This window comes from Delphinus delphis, chromosome 9 (genome assembly GCF_949987515.2).
Source record: "Delphinus delphis chromosome 9, mDelDel1.2, whole genome shotgun sequence".
Classification (NCBI taxonomy): Eukaryota; Metazoa; Chordata; class Mammalia; order Artiodactyla; family Delphinidae; genus Delphinus; species Delphinus delphis.
The window spans coordinates 65,795,533-65,810,354 of record NC_082691.1 but is presented as its reverse complement, the minus strand read 5'-3'; the positions used below and the strand labels follow the sequence as shown (position 1 = coordinate 65,810,354).

General features: G+C 40.5%; 1 long non-coding RNA gene across 3 annotated transcripts in view; it reads right to left on the bottom strand.

The window, feature by feature from the left end:
- Nucleotides 1–588: 588 nt before the first annotated feature.
- LOC132431129 (uncharacterized) overlaps nucleotides 589–14,822 on the bottom strand; it is a 46,440-nt gene continuing 32,206 nt past the window's right edge. Inside the window, exons 3-5 of one of the 3 annotated variants that reach the window (XR_009520653.1) lie at nucleotides 10,417–10,554; nucleotides 8,465–8,625; nucleotides 589–1,151 (exon numbers count right to left, since the gene is read on the bottom strand). This is a non-coding gene — a long non-coding RNA (uncharacterized lncRNA). Of the gene's footprint in view, nucleotides 1,152–8,058; nucleotides 8,626–10,416; nucleotides 10,555–14,822 lie in introns of those variants that run through there. The other 2 variants (XR_009520652.1, XR_009520651.1) reach the window with 2 other exon arrangements.

Sequence of the window (14,822 nt, the reverse complement as noted above, 5' to 3'; positions counted from 1 at the left end):
TGAGCCACAACTACTGAGCCTGCGCGTCTGGAGCCTGTGCTCCACAACGAGAGGCCGCAATAGTGAGAGGCCCGCGCACCATGATGAAGAGTGGCCCCCACTTGCCACAACTAGAGAGAGCCTTCGCACGGAAACGAAGACCCAACACAGCAAAAATAAATAAATTAATAAACTCCTACCCCCAACATCTTCTTAAAAAAAAAAAAGAATTGGAAGAAATCTTATAACTACATCAGCCACCTACAAATTCAAAAACTTCCCCAAATATTATTTTTTTCATGTTATGTATAAGGCCACGAGACCAACTACTGAAACTATAAATGTTAGAATTTGCATTTAAATGAAGCAGATGTATTGCAGATGATATTAATATCACTTTATAGTCCTATAGTTCACATATGGTGTGGGTGTAACCCTTTTCCTTTTACAATTTACAACATACAAGTGAGCAAACTATTCTGAAATCCTTGTTTCTGATAAAAGTGTTCATTTAATTGCTTATTATTTCAAAATGTTTTTGGTTTGAGCTAAACGTCAGTGACATTTAGATGCTGTCAATGAGCATTAGACAATTAAAATGTTTTCTCTTCTAAAATTTAGCTGCTTTTACAAATCTATGAGCTAACATGACCATGAATTACTTTTGCTATTGAAACAGGAAGGAAGTGGGCAGGGCACACCCTTGAAAAAAATGACATAGGCATAGGACATGACAAAAACTGGTTAAAAGCAACCTGGTCCAAGATGGCAGAATATTCGACTTCTAATGGACCTTGAGCCTTATCATACTCTCATTGTAATACATTAGCATGCTAAATGACAGTCCCACCAATGCCATGACAGTTCTAAGGCTAACCATAAAAGGCCAAAAAGTGGGTGGTGGCCCAATTCCTGGAAATCTCCACCCCTTCCCTGAAATAATTGGAATAATCCTTCCACTAATTAGCCTATGAAATTACCCAGCCCATAAAAACTAACCACGCCATATTTCGGGGCCTCTCACCTTCTGAGATGGCCCATACTCTGTCTGTGGAGTGTGTTTCTCTCTAAATAAATCCACTTCTTACCTATCACTTTGTCTCTCACTGAATTCTGCCTGCGACGAGACATCAAGAACCTCAGATTCACCAGGAACACTGAGACTGCAGACCCTAAGGATAGACAAAAGCTTAGCTATCTTTTTATTTTGTGCAAACCCAGCATAATGCCTTGCACCTAGTAGACACCCCAAATTTTTTGGAAAATACCAAAATGTTTTGGAAATAATTGCATATGTTTATAGGGTTCATATGTGTCATAGGAAACTGAATAGAGTAGAAAAAGCTACACCAAAAAAGGACCAAAAAATGGAACTTGAGTATTGCAAATAGGAAGGATTATTATCTTCATATTTGCTCTTTAATTTATCCTCAGCTTCCATGACACACATACAAACACATTAAGAAAAAAGTCATGCAAAAAACAAAACCAAAAAACACTTTCCTATACAATCTCCCCTTCACCCCCAGATAGATTTATCTGTTTTTTTTTTAACATCCCCATGAGATTTCTGTGTTTGTTTGCTTTTGGCATCATCCTGACACTCAAGTGAAAGGCTTAGCTGACACTTCTGTTAGCAAGGTTGCGCAGAGAGAAGGTCCACCTTTACTCCTCTTGTTTCATCCTTGCTGCCTCTCACCCTTCTCTCTCCCTCCTGATCAGTTCGAAGTAGAGGCAGGCCTGACTCTTAGCCTCCTAAGATATATTACTACCCTGTTGGGGAAAAGTAAGCACAAGCTCCCCAAACCTACGGTGTGGTGTGGTACATAAGCAACCAACGTGTACTCTGAAAAGAAAATGCACAGAATGAAGAGATCATACAAGTATAACCCTTTTTTCAGTCAATGGCAGGTACTTTCCCTCTTCCTTTCCTTTTGTCTCTAGAACACAGCAGTCTCCAGTAAAGCAATCTCTCACTTTACAAGTAAAAGGAATTGCTGAAGGAAGAAAGAAATATTAGGAGACCTTGAGACCAATTATTCCATCTACTGTGGCTGTGTAATTTTGGGTGAGTCACTCTTCTTCAGGAAATTGAAAGAATGTCAAATATGCGAAAGTTACTGAGGATGGCTGCAGAGCAGAATGTGGATCCTGGGGTAATTTCAAGTTTCCTCCCTACTTTCTCCCAGAAACACACACATCAGATATAATGAAGGCTGAGGGGGAAGGGATGGTCAGGGAGAGGGAATGTGTTAAAATGAGGTCTCAAGGGGTGTGTGAACTCGACCTAGCCAATCAGTGGAAGAAATGTAAGCAAAATTATGTGGAAAAGATTTTCTTTGTTTCATAGTTCACATAATGAAAATGGAGGATAAATCAATGGGAAAATACCTTAGTATCTTCTTCCTGTTATTTTAATGCCATACCAACCAGAATGAGGCACATCAAAAAACAAATTGTTCACAAACATCCAAACATCTTTCAAATCCCCCAAGGGTCATAATAAACACCCCTTCTTAAATAAACTGCAATGAGCAAGGAGAGTGAGGACAATAAAGGAAAGGACAGAGAGGACATGGGATGAAGAAAGTAGGGAACAAGTGGCTTGAACAGCTTGCTTATACCACACGGACCTCAGCTCAAAGCAGAAGGGCCACAAGGACCTTGAGAAAAACCCCTCTGTATTAGTTTGCTCAGGCTGCTGTAATAAATACCACAGTCTGGGTAGTTTAAACAACAGAAATTTATTTTCTTATAGTTCTGAGGCTTGAAGCCTAAGATCAAGGTGACTGCCTTCTCCAAAGGCCTCTCCCCTTGGCTTGTAGATGAGTGCCTTCTCTCTGTGTCCTCACATGGTCTTTCCTCTATGCATGCCCATCCCTAGTGTCTCTTTGTCCAAATTTCCTCTTCTGATAAGGATACCAGTCAGACTGGATTAGGGCCCACCCTAATGGCCTCATTTTAACTTAATCACCCCCTTTAAAGGCCCAAATACAGTCACACTCGGAGGTACTGGGAATTAGGGCTTCAACGTGAATTTTGAGGGGACATGATTCAGCCCATAACACTCTTCGTGCAAGCTGGCAGAGTCTAGTTAATATGTGTGTCCTGGGGCTTCCCTGGTGGCGCAGTGGTTAAGAATCTGTCTGCCAATGCAGGGGACACGGGTTCGAGCCCTGGTCTGGGAAGATCCCACATGCCACGGAGCAACTAAGCCCGTGTACCACAACTACTGAGCCTGCGCTCTAGAGCCTGCAAGCCACAACTTCTGAAGTCCGTGTGCCTAGAGCCCGTGCTCCACAACAAGAGAAGCCACAGCAATGAGAAGCCCGCGCACCGCAACGAAGTGTAGCCCCTGCTCTCTGCAACTAGAGAAAGCCCACGCACAGCAACGAAGCCCCAACACAGCCAAAAATAAATAAAAATAAAATAAATTAAAAGAGCCTGTACCTATAGTTTAACCCTTAAAAAAAAAATATATGTGTGTGTGTGTGTGTGTGTGTGTGTGTGTGTGTGTCCTTTGACTAGGCTATTCCTCTTCTAGAAATTTATCCTAGAAAAATAACTAGCATATATGCCAAAAAAATTTTTCATAAGGATGTTTATTGCAACACTGGTGAAACAGCAAAAAATAGTAAATAACATAATTGTCTATTTATAGGAGATTTGTATAATAAATTACAGTCTAACCCATACAAATAGAATACTGCATCTGGAAAGATGTCCAAGATCTTATATAAAAAACTCAAGTAACAGAACACTGTGTATAGTATAAACTCATGTTTAGAAATTATATCATATATTTGTATAGGCCTAGAAAAAGGTCTGAAAAAATATATATCAAACTCTTAACAGTAGTTACCTCTAAGGTATGGAAGTAGGGCCTTTCACTTTTTATTTGTACACTTATATAATCTGAATTTTTGCAACAGATGTGTTTGCTTTTGTAGTTAAAATATGAAAGCATTAATGAGGAACATGGTATAGACAGGTTTAAAGCCTATGAAGTTTGACAAATACTGTAAAAATATAACAAAAATGGCCTGTATTGAGCATCTACTATTTATTCATTCAACAAAAAAGTTTGAGTCCCTACGTCCCAGGCATTGTTAGGGACTTAACATATCATATATTACACGCAGTCCTCACAAAAAACTTCTTCAGGCAAGTTTTACCATTTTGATTTTATCATGGCAGAAATCAAGGCTCAGAGAAGTCAAGTAATTTACAAAAGTTGCACAGTTAATAAGCAATGAAAGGACTTCCCCGGCGGTCGGTCCAGTGGTTAAGAGTCTGTACTTCCAATGCAGGAGGAACGGGTCTGATCCCTGGTTGGGGAACTAAGATCCCACATGCCATGGGGTGCAGTCAAAAACCTAAAAAAAAAACCTTTGGTCTACTTTACTATGTTGCCTTATAAAATTACTGTTCTGTTTTATATACAGGATACAGAAAATTGTCATCCAGGTTAATGTTATCACATTTACAGGTCATTACTATATTATTTCAGCACACTACCACCTTTATAAAGTTTATTTATTTTTATTTATTTATTTTTGGCTGCATTGGGTCTTTGTTGCCGTGCCCGAGCTTTCTCTAGTTGCGGTGAGCGGGGGCTTCTCTTGTTGCGGAGCACGGGCTCTTAGCACGCGGGCTTCAGTAGTTGTGGCGCATGGGCTTAGTTGCTCCACAGCATGTGCGATCTTCCCGGACCAGGGCTTAAGCCCGTATCCCCTGTATTGGCAGGAGTTCTTAACCACTGCGCCACCAGGGAAGCCCCAAGCTACCACCTTTAAATCTAAATCAATCTATGTATCTATCCATCCATCCATCCACCCATCCATCCATCTATCCATATTTCATAGCCACTAATCAAAAATATTTGCCAGAACATTTTTGGACTTACAAGTGATTTTGATAAGTCGAGGAAAATTCCAGAATTTTGGGTTCTCATTAACAATGATTGAAGGGTGGTGGGTGAGTACCAGGAGAGCCACTCTTGTTTACTCTGTTGATTGTAGGGGAGAGCAGTACTGGTATTTGGAATATTGATAAAGCAGTGTCTGGGTCTATAACTTCAGTTATCAAAAGAAAGAGGCTTTGATGGATTATGCCCACTGATTACCATCTCTGTGAGAAGCACACACATATGTATTGTTTCCTGTGAAAATGAGGACTTTGTACAGATAGGCTGGTACTGTGGGATGAAAAGTACTTCAAGAGAATCTCTAGAGCAGCAGGACTCTTGATCATCCCATCCCCTGAAATGTTATCATTCCTCTTCAGGCAGCAATAGGATCCATTTGAATGTGCTACCACCTATCTACAAGTGTGATTTCAGGGAATTCAGCATATCTCCCCAATCCTTCCTAGCTCCTGCCTCTGATATCAACGTCATTCCTCTAACTGCCTGCTCTTTGTTCGAAAGCAGTAGGTCCCAAAAGCAAAATGCTTTCATCTGTCATCAGACATGTACTACTTGATGTGAATGGAGGTGAAGATCATGAGGACAGTAGGCCCCTTCTCAGGGATTGGGGAAGAAACAGGTAAAATTGGGGATGCTGGGGACACAAAGACAAATTTGCCAATTTTACTACGCTGCCTAGGACATAATCTGGGAATAATGAGAACCCTGTCAGTCACGAGTCACTGGGAATTTATTTTAACCACTAGTGAGTGGAGTGAGGATGGAAATAGTCAGCTGCCTGATGCCTCATGTGAGCAGAGTCCTTTACTGTCAAATGATCTTCCTAGCTATCACCCCTGTGTAAGCCTGGCAAGCCTTTGCCCCAGTCCCTGTAGATACCACAGAGAGACAGAAAGAGTATAGGTTTTGCATTCAGAATAGACTTAGGTTCAAATACAACTCATCCACTTACTGGCCATCTGACCTTGGGCAAGTCAACCTGTCTCACAGGGCTGTCATGAGGATAAAATGAGATTTTGTAAGTAAAGAGCTTTGCACAGTGCCTGTTACACAAAAGGGACCGAATGAATATACAATCAATCCTTTCTGGGTCCCTGCTGAGAATTCCACCAGGACCAAAGCCCAGCCTTGAACCTAAGCCCAGTCAGCTCCGAGTCCTGACCACTTGTCCAAATCCTGCTGAGTTTTTCTCTAGGCTTGCACCCTGTTTTCTTATCCTTTTCAGCATCAGGATGAAGCTGCAAACACGTATCCTGCCTGCTTTACACCCACCGACTACACTCCATAGATGGCAGTGCCAGCTTCAGTAAGACTAGAGTCTGCTCTGGTTCCCGTCAGACTTGGTGAGTTAGACCAGGGGTTCCCAACCCTTTTGGAACCACCCAGACCTAAACTTCTCTGTGTGCAGAGCCTGGAGATATGCGTTCTTTAAAAAGCTCCTCTTCCCTCATTGCAAGGGCCATCTCACTAACCATCACCCATTCTTGCTTCAATGCAGAAGTTCCTAGCATGATGTGTAGCCAAGACTGGAGTATCTACCTTGCAGATAGTGGGTGCTTAATAAATGTTTATGGAGCAAATAAAAGTTTTCTGTTGGGTGTTATTTTTTTCCTTACAAAGATATTTAGCCATGGAATTTAAAAATAATGTTAAAATAATGGCACATACTAGATGTTCGATGAAGATTGGTTACTGAATGATTAAAGCCTGTTTTCTTTTGGGATAGCAACTATTTGGAAGAATGCCTGTGAGTACAGAAGTTCCATGGAAGTAAATGAAATGACAGCATATGGAAGAGTTTTATGAAGCGTGAAGGAATATTTGAAATAATAATGATGTTATACCATTCAAATCTTAACGTTAGTACATTCTAATTTGTTCTGGAAAAAATGGAACTGGGATAAGCAATTTCTGATAGGTTACAGTGTATGTCAGCAGGAAGGGGAAAAGCAAGAAAGGGGTCTCATTGCTATACAAGCACAATAAAAGGACTTATCTCCTTTTTTGCCTTTAAAACAAAACTTGTTAGTATGGAAAGTTTCAAACATATTTAAAGTAGGGAGAAGAGTATAGTAAATCTTCATATCCATCACACAGCTTCAATAATTATCAACACTGTCTATATTGGACTAACCTATGTGATGCAAAATGGGGCTTCTGAGTTTAAAGATGGTTTGAAAAGAATGTGTAAATAAATGCTTTAGGACTAGGTCAACATTCTTTGAGAAGATTTAGAGATAACGTGTACTCCCAGAGCCAATTTGCATATATTTTTCAACATCTGGCTAACAATTCCTCTTTGAGTTGGATGATTACAACATCCCAAACTCTGCACAATCTCCTGATGAGTGTATATAATAGAGTACTTGTCTCTAAAAAAACAACCTATTTTTAGAACTTTAGAAAATTGTGGCTGTGTCCCCATCTGGGCTACAAAGGACCAGTGAGCCCAGTTTACTGTGGTTCCTGCATTCATGACTACAGATATCCCACCACCAAGCTAGTATTATGACAACCGAGTGAGAGAGGCTGCAGGTCTGGGTTCATCGACTGTAGAAAGAGTCTCTGAGTGTGAGTTTATACTCTAAGCCAAAACATTAGGGAGTGGTTAGTAGTTTCATGCTGAATATGAGTAATTTCCTGGGAATCACTATTATTTACTTGGTTCAACCATTCATTTAAGTATATGATGATGTGACAAGGTTTAGCTTTTCTACCGTTTTCTTTCTTCCAAGTTTGTATTTTCCCTTTTTTTTTTTTTTTTTTGCGGTACACGGGCCTCTCACTGTTGTGGCCTCTCCCGTTGCGGAGCACAGTCTCCGGACGCGCAGCGGCCATGGCTCACGGGCCCAGCCACTCCGCGGCGTGTGGGATCTTCCCGGACCGCGGCACGAACCCATGTCCCCTGCATCAGCAGGCAGACTCTCAACCACTGCGCCACCAGGGAAGCCCTGTATTTTCCATTTTTAGTATGAGGTCATCAGGTTCTAAGTTATACTCTTTGACAGTGGGAAGCAAAATCTTAATCTTAATGAAACCATTGCTTGGGAGGAATCCACCACATCATGTTTATTGCATATAGTTTCACATTAAACCCACAGCTCAATATGTATTTATTGAATGAACAAGGTTGAATGTCTTCCTTCCAAGTATTTTTCTAGCTGCTCATGTGTTTTAATATCACATTAATGTGTTTTTAGTCGTATAAAAAAAATCTCACCTATAGCCAGTGTATTTTTCCCTTGGGATTCAAATTCCATGTTGATAATCTTTCTAACTCTCTGACCTATCAGTTCCTTTGCCTTGAGCTCTGTGGCTCCATCTCATTCTGCCTCAGATCTCCCTTAGTGTCGCCACACCTTAGTTTTCACCATCATCCATAACGTCTCCACATTTGAGACTCTCAAACTTGAAAAGTTTCCTCTGACCACTATCTGTCTATCTCTCCTATTACCTCACTTTTTTCTGACCCATCCTTCACACTTTCAGGCCCATACCCTTTGCTCTTTCTCCATTTGCCAGCCTTCCTGGCCTCTCAGGATGTCCCAAGCCACCTACCTGAGGAATCTCAGGGACAGTTCTTCCCACTGTGCTCGCCGGACCTGCAACCTAATGACTTATTTCACTCATCTTGGTTCACAACTGTCGTGTCAATCTCCAGACCTGGTTAGGCCAACCATCTGTTTCTTCTTGTTCCTTTTCTAGGCAGCTGAACAATTCTGGAGAAAATAGACATAACCAGGTTGATTGGATGCTCTAAAATATATTTTTCCAATATGTCTGGGAATTCAATAACCCTGGGAATTCCTTTTCTTACCTATCATCAATTCACCCTTATAATACACATAGCTGTTGTTCCAATCTTCTGTACTCCCTTTCAATTTCTACGCCTACCTCCACCCTCTTTTGCTACCTACATTATGGGAAGCTGGAGAACACCTGATATGAATACTACATAAATTTCATTCTGTTCAAATTACCACCCATTCCTTTTGTCTTCCCTCCAGTCTCTGAAGACTTTTCCTGATTTCCTTCTAAGGCCAGTGTTTCCATCTCTCCTTTTCTCTCCTCCCTCCCTGGGTCCTTCTTGACTTTGATGCCCTTCCATTTTCTCCCCTTCATCTACTCCCCTTCCATTTTCTGTGCATCCCCCAACCCCCCTTGATATCTACAAACCTTTCTTTCCTGGCCTAATACTCTCCCTTGATTCTAATTTCTGTTCATGCTATTTCTGTCGATCATCTTCCTCTTCATCTACCTTGGTTTCTTCTCCCTCTTGATCCTCAGCGCCATCAGCCTATGGAAAGTCTTAAAGCCAAAACATCTTCGTAGACCTTCTGCTCAAATTCTGTTTTCAGCAGAATTTGACAACATTGACCACCCTCTTCTTACTAGAACTCTCATCTCCACTGCAGCCCACATTACATTCTTTTGGTCCTCCTGCCTCATGGACTGCTTCTGTTTAGTTTTCTCCCAAGATTCCTAACCTGCCTCACACCTTCCCTGCCTTAAAACAAGCCCTTTAATCTGAAGATTCAGTGTTCAGTCCTCTCTACTTTAAGTCTTGACAGTCCCTTGGTAATCTCATCCTATTCTACAGCTTGATCTATCTAGCTATCCTCTTTTTAAGACTGACTCCCAGCTCTGTACCTTTAGCCCTTATCTGTCTTCCCTTATTTACACCCTGTTCCTAACTATATGCTGAGCATCCCACACTGATGTATTAAGTCTGATCTAAATTAAACTCATCACTTTTCACTCCTGGGTTTTTTGTTGTTGTTTTCTTTTTTGCGGTATGCGGGCCTCTCACTGTTGTGGCCTCTCCCATTGTGAAGCACAGGCTCCGGATGCACAGGCTCAGCGGCCATGGCTCACAGGCCTAGCCGCTCCACGGCATGTGGGATCTTCCCAGACTGGGGCACGAACCTGTGTCTCCTGCATCGGCAGGCGGACTCTCAACCACTGCGCTACCAGGGAAGCCCCACTCCTGGGTTTTTGATCTTGGCTAATCAACCCAATGGGATCTGTTTCCACCATTATCTTTCAAATCAATCTCCTCTGTTTACTACCTTTCTTCAGAAACTCATTAATTCTTGCCTGGACCATTGCATAGCCTCCTAAATGGTCTCCTTGTTTTCAGTTTGTTTTTCCTCCATTTAGTGGAATAATAGCAAATCAACTTTGCTATTCACATGTTAAGTGCTTTTGCATTAAACAACAACAATAACCCTTTCCCTTTCTTTGGTTCATTTAATTGTCTTTCCCCAGTAATACCTTAAATGTTGGCTTTTCTGAACACTAGTGCTAGTCATCTTCCAAAGGTGTGTCACTTTGAGCTCGGACTTTCTTTTCCTACCCATTGCCTTCTACTGTCAAAGCCCTCCATGATTTGGTCTAAATCCATCACTCTAGCCTTATCTCCCACTAAATTCTTGCACCCTGGCATGCGACAAGTCCAAACAGGTCCTATGCTCAGTTGCTTTTTTTAAACTATTTCCTCTGTCACTCACCCTTCCTTCCAGATCAGCTTTTGTAAGTTTACCTGGTCTTCAAAGCCTAATTCACATCATTCTCCTCCAAAATGCTCTTTCTCCACCACCAAAGTCAAAACAACAGCCTCCCCGCATTATTAAGTACTTGGTTGATATCTGGAACACAGAATTTAGCACAATTAGTTTGGCATCCAATTGTTTGTTTCTCTTCTCCATTAGACCATACACTTAGAAGAGAGGGACAGGGCTTCCCTGGTGGCACAGTGGTTGAGAGTTCGCCTGCCGATGCAGGGAACACGGGTTCGTGCCCTGGTCCGGGAAGATCCCACATGCTGCGGAGCGGCTAGGCCCGTGAGCCATGGTCGCTGAGCCTGCGTGTCCGGAGCCTGTGCTCCACAACGGGAGAGGCCACAACAGTGAGAGGCCCGCGTACCGCAAAAAAAAAAAAAAAAAGAAGAGAGGGACAGACTAAATTCATTTTTCTATCCAACCTAATGAATATAAAGTGCTCCCATAGTGAGTGCTTTATTGTTTATTGAATTCTTGAATTCTATAGAAAGAGTTGCCTTAAGTAAATTTATAGAATTAAGAATAAAATTTAGCTTATTTGGGGGAGCAAGATTTTTATGTTTTTTTCCTCAATGATTTGGTCTTTATTGTAATATAAATTTTCCATTCATAATAGAACTTCCATAGTTGGAAATATTCAATGGATAAAAATTCATGATTTTTATAATATCAAAACAAGTCATTGACTAGTGTAACAAATAATAACATGTTAAAAGGACAGCACAGTGTAGGTGAAAGAATATATATGCAAATATCAGGGGAGTTTCTGATTATAATGAAGAGAGATAATGCATGTAAAATGCTTACTCACTCTCTGGTATAGACTAAGCCCTCAAAAAATGTTACCTAATACTATTAAACAGCAAGTAAATTGGCTGGAAAAAAAAATTTCCTTTTCCCCATGTAGTCTACATAGTTTTGTGTGATAGCTGATAGTAACTTTGAACTGCATTTGGTTTTAAGTCAGTCAGATATGTCTTTTTATGATAATTTCAAGAGCAAGTAACAAAGAATAAGGCATGTGAGGAGAGCATGATGTAATTAACCACATGCACTATTGAGGAGGACTTGGCTTCCCTCTGTACCACTTGATATTCAGTGAAATAAATAATGGTGATAATTGTCACATTCCTAACAAAGACATCTGCTAAGCCAGGCTACTCAAGCAAAGCTGTTTGCTACTGACAGCTTGCTTCAAATATGAATGTTGCCATTAAGAAAAAATAGAGTTTTTGTATTTATCACTTTGCCTAATATGTTGTGTTGGTAATGCTTCATCTGGGAACCAAAAGAAATATAGATGATAATTAAATTCAACATTCAAAATTCTGTATTTGCTTATGGGACTATTAGAAGCTCTTTAATTTTTGTTGTTGTTTTAACATATATGCAATATATCTACATGATAAAAATAAAAAATCCAACGGTCAAGAGTAGTACCAACTGAAGGGTAAAAGTCTCCATTCTCGCTACCCTCCCTCCCTCCTCTCTAGGGATTACGTTTTAAATCACACACTATGTAAAAACTGCACTAAATAATAATAAAAATCAACCAATTCTGCTTTATTTTAATATGACCTTGAATTTCAGAAAATCTCAATATTGCATGATACCAAAAGACAAATCTTTCCATCTTTTGATTTTTCTCCATTTGTCAATTAATATTATCATAATAAAAATCTCCACTGCAAAATGATATTTCTTTTTTGTTTTTATTTATTTATTTATTTATTTTCGGTACGCGGGCCTCTCACTGCTGTGGCCTCTCCCGTTGCGGAGCACAGGCTCCGGACGCGCAGGCTCAGCGGCCATGGTTCACGGGCCCAGCCGCTCCGCGGCATGTGGGATCTTCCCGGACCGGGGCATGAACCCGTGTTCCCTGCATCGGCAGGCGGACTCTCAACCACTGTGCCACCAGGGAAGCCCGCAAAATGATATTTCAAGGGACCCAAAAGAATGAAAGCTTTACTCTTTATTCCCTCATCTGATGACTGATCACTAAGAAGTATCTGAAGCAGTATCACCCTTAGACCAGGATGAGAAATCCCTGACCCTGGTCCCCAAACTTCTGAGGACCCTACCTTTGCCTTCCTTTGGCCTTATCCCTGGCCATGGAGTGAGATGTCTGTGTTGCTAAGGGGAATTGCCTACTCAGAGCCTGTGTGTCCTCTATCAGACCACATGTGGGGTAACCTGGACAGAGGAATTCCAAGGTCACCTGGTCCAAGCAACTTCCATGGCTTCTTTTCCACCTTTATCCTCCCAAGGATGGATAAGTCACAGGTCAGAGGCTAGGGTTCAGCTCTCCTCCTCCTTCCTGTTATTATCTGCTGTGGAACTCTGAAGAGTCTGAGAAATCTAAATTCAAACCTAATCTTTTAGGTTGTTATGAAGATGTCAAGATAGGAGTGTTTAAATATCTATTTAACAATTTGCTAGCTTGATTTATCACTTTAAAGTATTTAGATATAGTGGCTGTTGACCCCAATGTGTACTTTTGACCTTGACCACCTCAAATGTTAGGAGGTGGGCCTCATTTGAAGATAATGTCATTGTGAAGCTCATATAATTAAATGCCTTTCCATTTGAATTGTTTCTAAAAGTTCTTTGAAATAAAGGTAAAATGAATCTTACTCTTCCAATCACTAGCGTTTTTTTTTCTAAATGAGAAACTTCCAATTTCAAATTATTATGTCCCTCTATCTACCGTTAAAATACTCAGTGAAGGAATATCTTCCTAGAGGTAGAACAGAACTTGATTCTGTTAATATTTTTAAAAAATAACAAACTTTCATTATCTTGCTCTTCATTTCAAAGTTTTTCATGAATCTGCCATTCTTCCCTCTCTCCTACCCGTGAATTGTCTTTCTTTCAATCAATGATAAGAATTTTTCAAAACAGAAAATTTTATTTGAGCCCACCCTCACTTTACAGAAAAAGAAATTGAGGATTTTATGGAGGGGTAACATGATTTTTTAGTTAAAGTGGTTTAGGTGTTTGGGTTCGTATAAGTTTGGCAGGCTCAAATCAGTTTGATTTTTATTTTATACTTATTTTTAAAATGATTTTATAGAGATGCAGAGGGTAGAAAGATTCATCACTTGGGGAAGGGAGTTCTCAGCAATAATCACATTTTACCCAGGAGTCCATCTCACCGCTCATTCACAGAGGGTCCTATAGGCAGGAGTTAACTTAATTAGTTAACTAGGTATTCCATTCACATAGTGTGTGTGTGTGTGTGTGTGTGTGTGTGTGTGTGTGTGTGTGTGTGTGTGTGTGTGTGTGTGTGTGTGTGTGTGTGTGTATTCTCCATCCACCCTGTTTTTCCTACTCTAGCCCTGACAGGTGACCACTGTTATCAGGTATTGTGTGTGCACACATGGTTTCTTTAGACAAATACAGGTGCTTATACAACTGCTCTTTTCACTTTACAACCTTGCAGATCTTTCCTTATCAGTTCAGAAAGAACTTCCTTTTTCTTTCTTGAATGTTTCATAGAATTATCCCATCACATGGCTATCTCATAATTTATTTTTGTTAATAACTTTCATTTCTTTTCTTTTTCTTTTTTTTTTTTTTTTTTGCGTTACGCGGGCCTCTCACTGCTGTGGCCTCTACCGCTGCAGAGCACAGGCTCCGGACGCACAGGCTCAGCGGCCATGGCTCACGGGCCCAGCCACTCCGCGGCATGTGGGATCTTCCCGGACCGGGGCACGAACCCGTGTCCCCTGCATCGGCAGGCGGACTCTCAACCACTGCGCCACCAGGGAAGCCCTAACTTTCATTTCTTAAGAACAGTTTTATATTTACAAAAATATTGTGAATATAATACAGAGAATTCCCATCTATTTGTTTTCCCCTATTATTAACATTTTATTTTAGCATGGTACACTTGTTACAATTATTGAGCTAGTATCAATACATTAATATTAACTAAAGTCTATATTTTGTTCAGATTTCCTTAGTTTTACCATTTTCTGTTCCAGGAAATCATATTACATTTACTCATCATGTCTCCTTAGGTTCCTCTTGGTCGTGAGAGTTTCTTAGACTTTCCTTGGTTTTGTTGACCTTGACAGCTTTGAGGAATACCAGTCAGGTATTTTGTAAAATGTCCCTCAATTGAGAGCTATATAATTTGTTTTTGTACAAATATGTTTTGTACAGAGCATCTTTTGATGAATGCTTGATTTTTCCCCCAGCTGTCTGCTATTACTAACAATGCTGAAATGAGTAACAGTGCACATCAGCTACTTTACACATTGCTGGTATAAAGCATAAACTTCCAGAATAGGCATTGGGAAGCTAAAAATAAATGCATTTGTAATTTTGCACTATTGCCAAATTATCTTCCA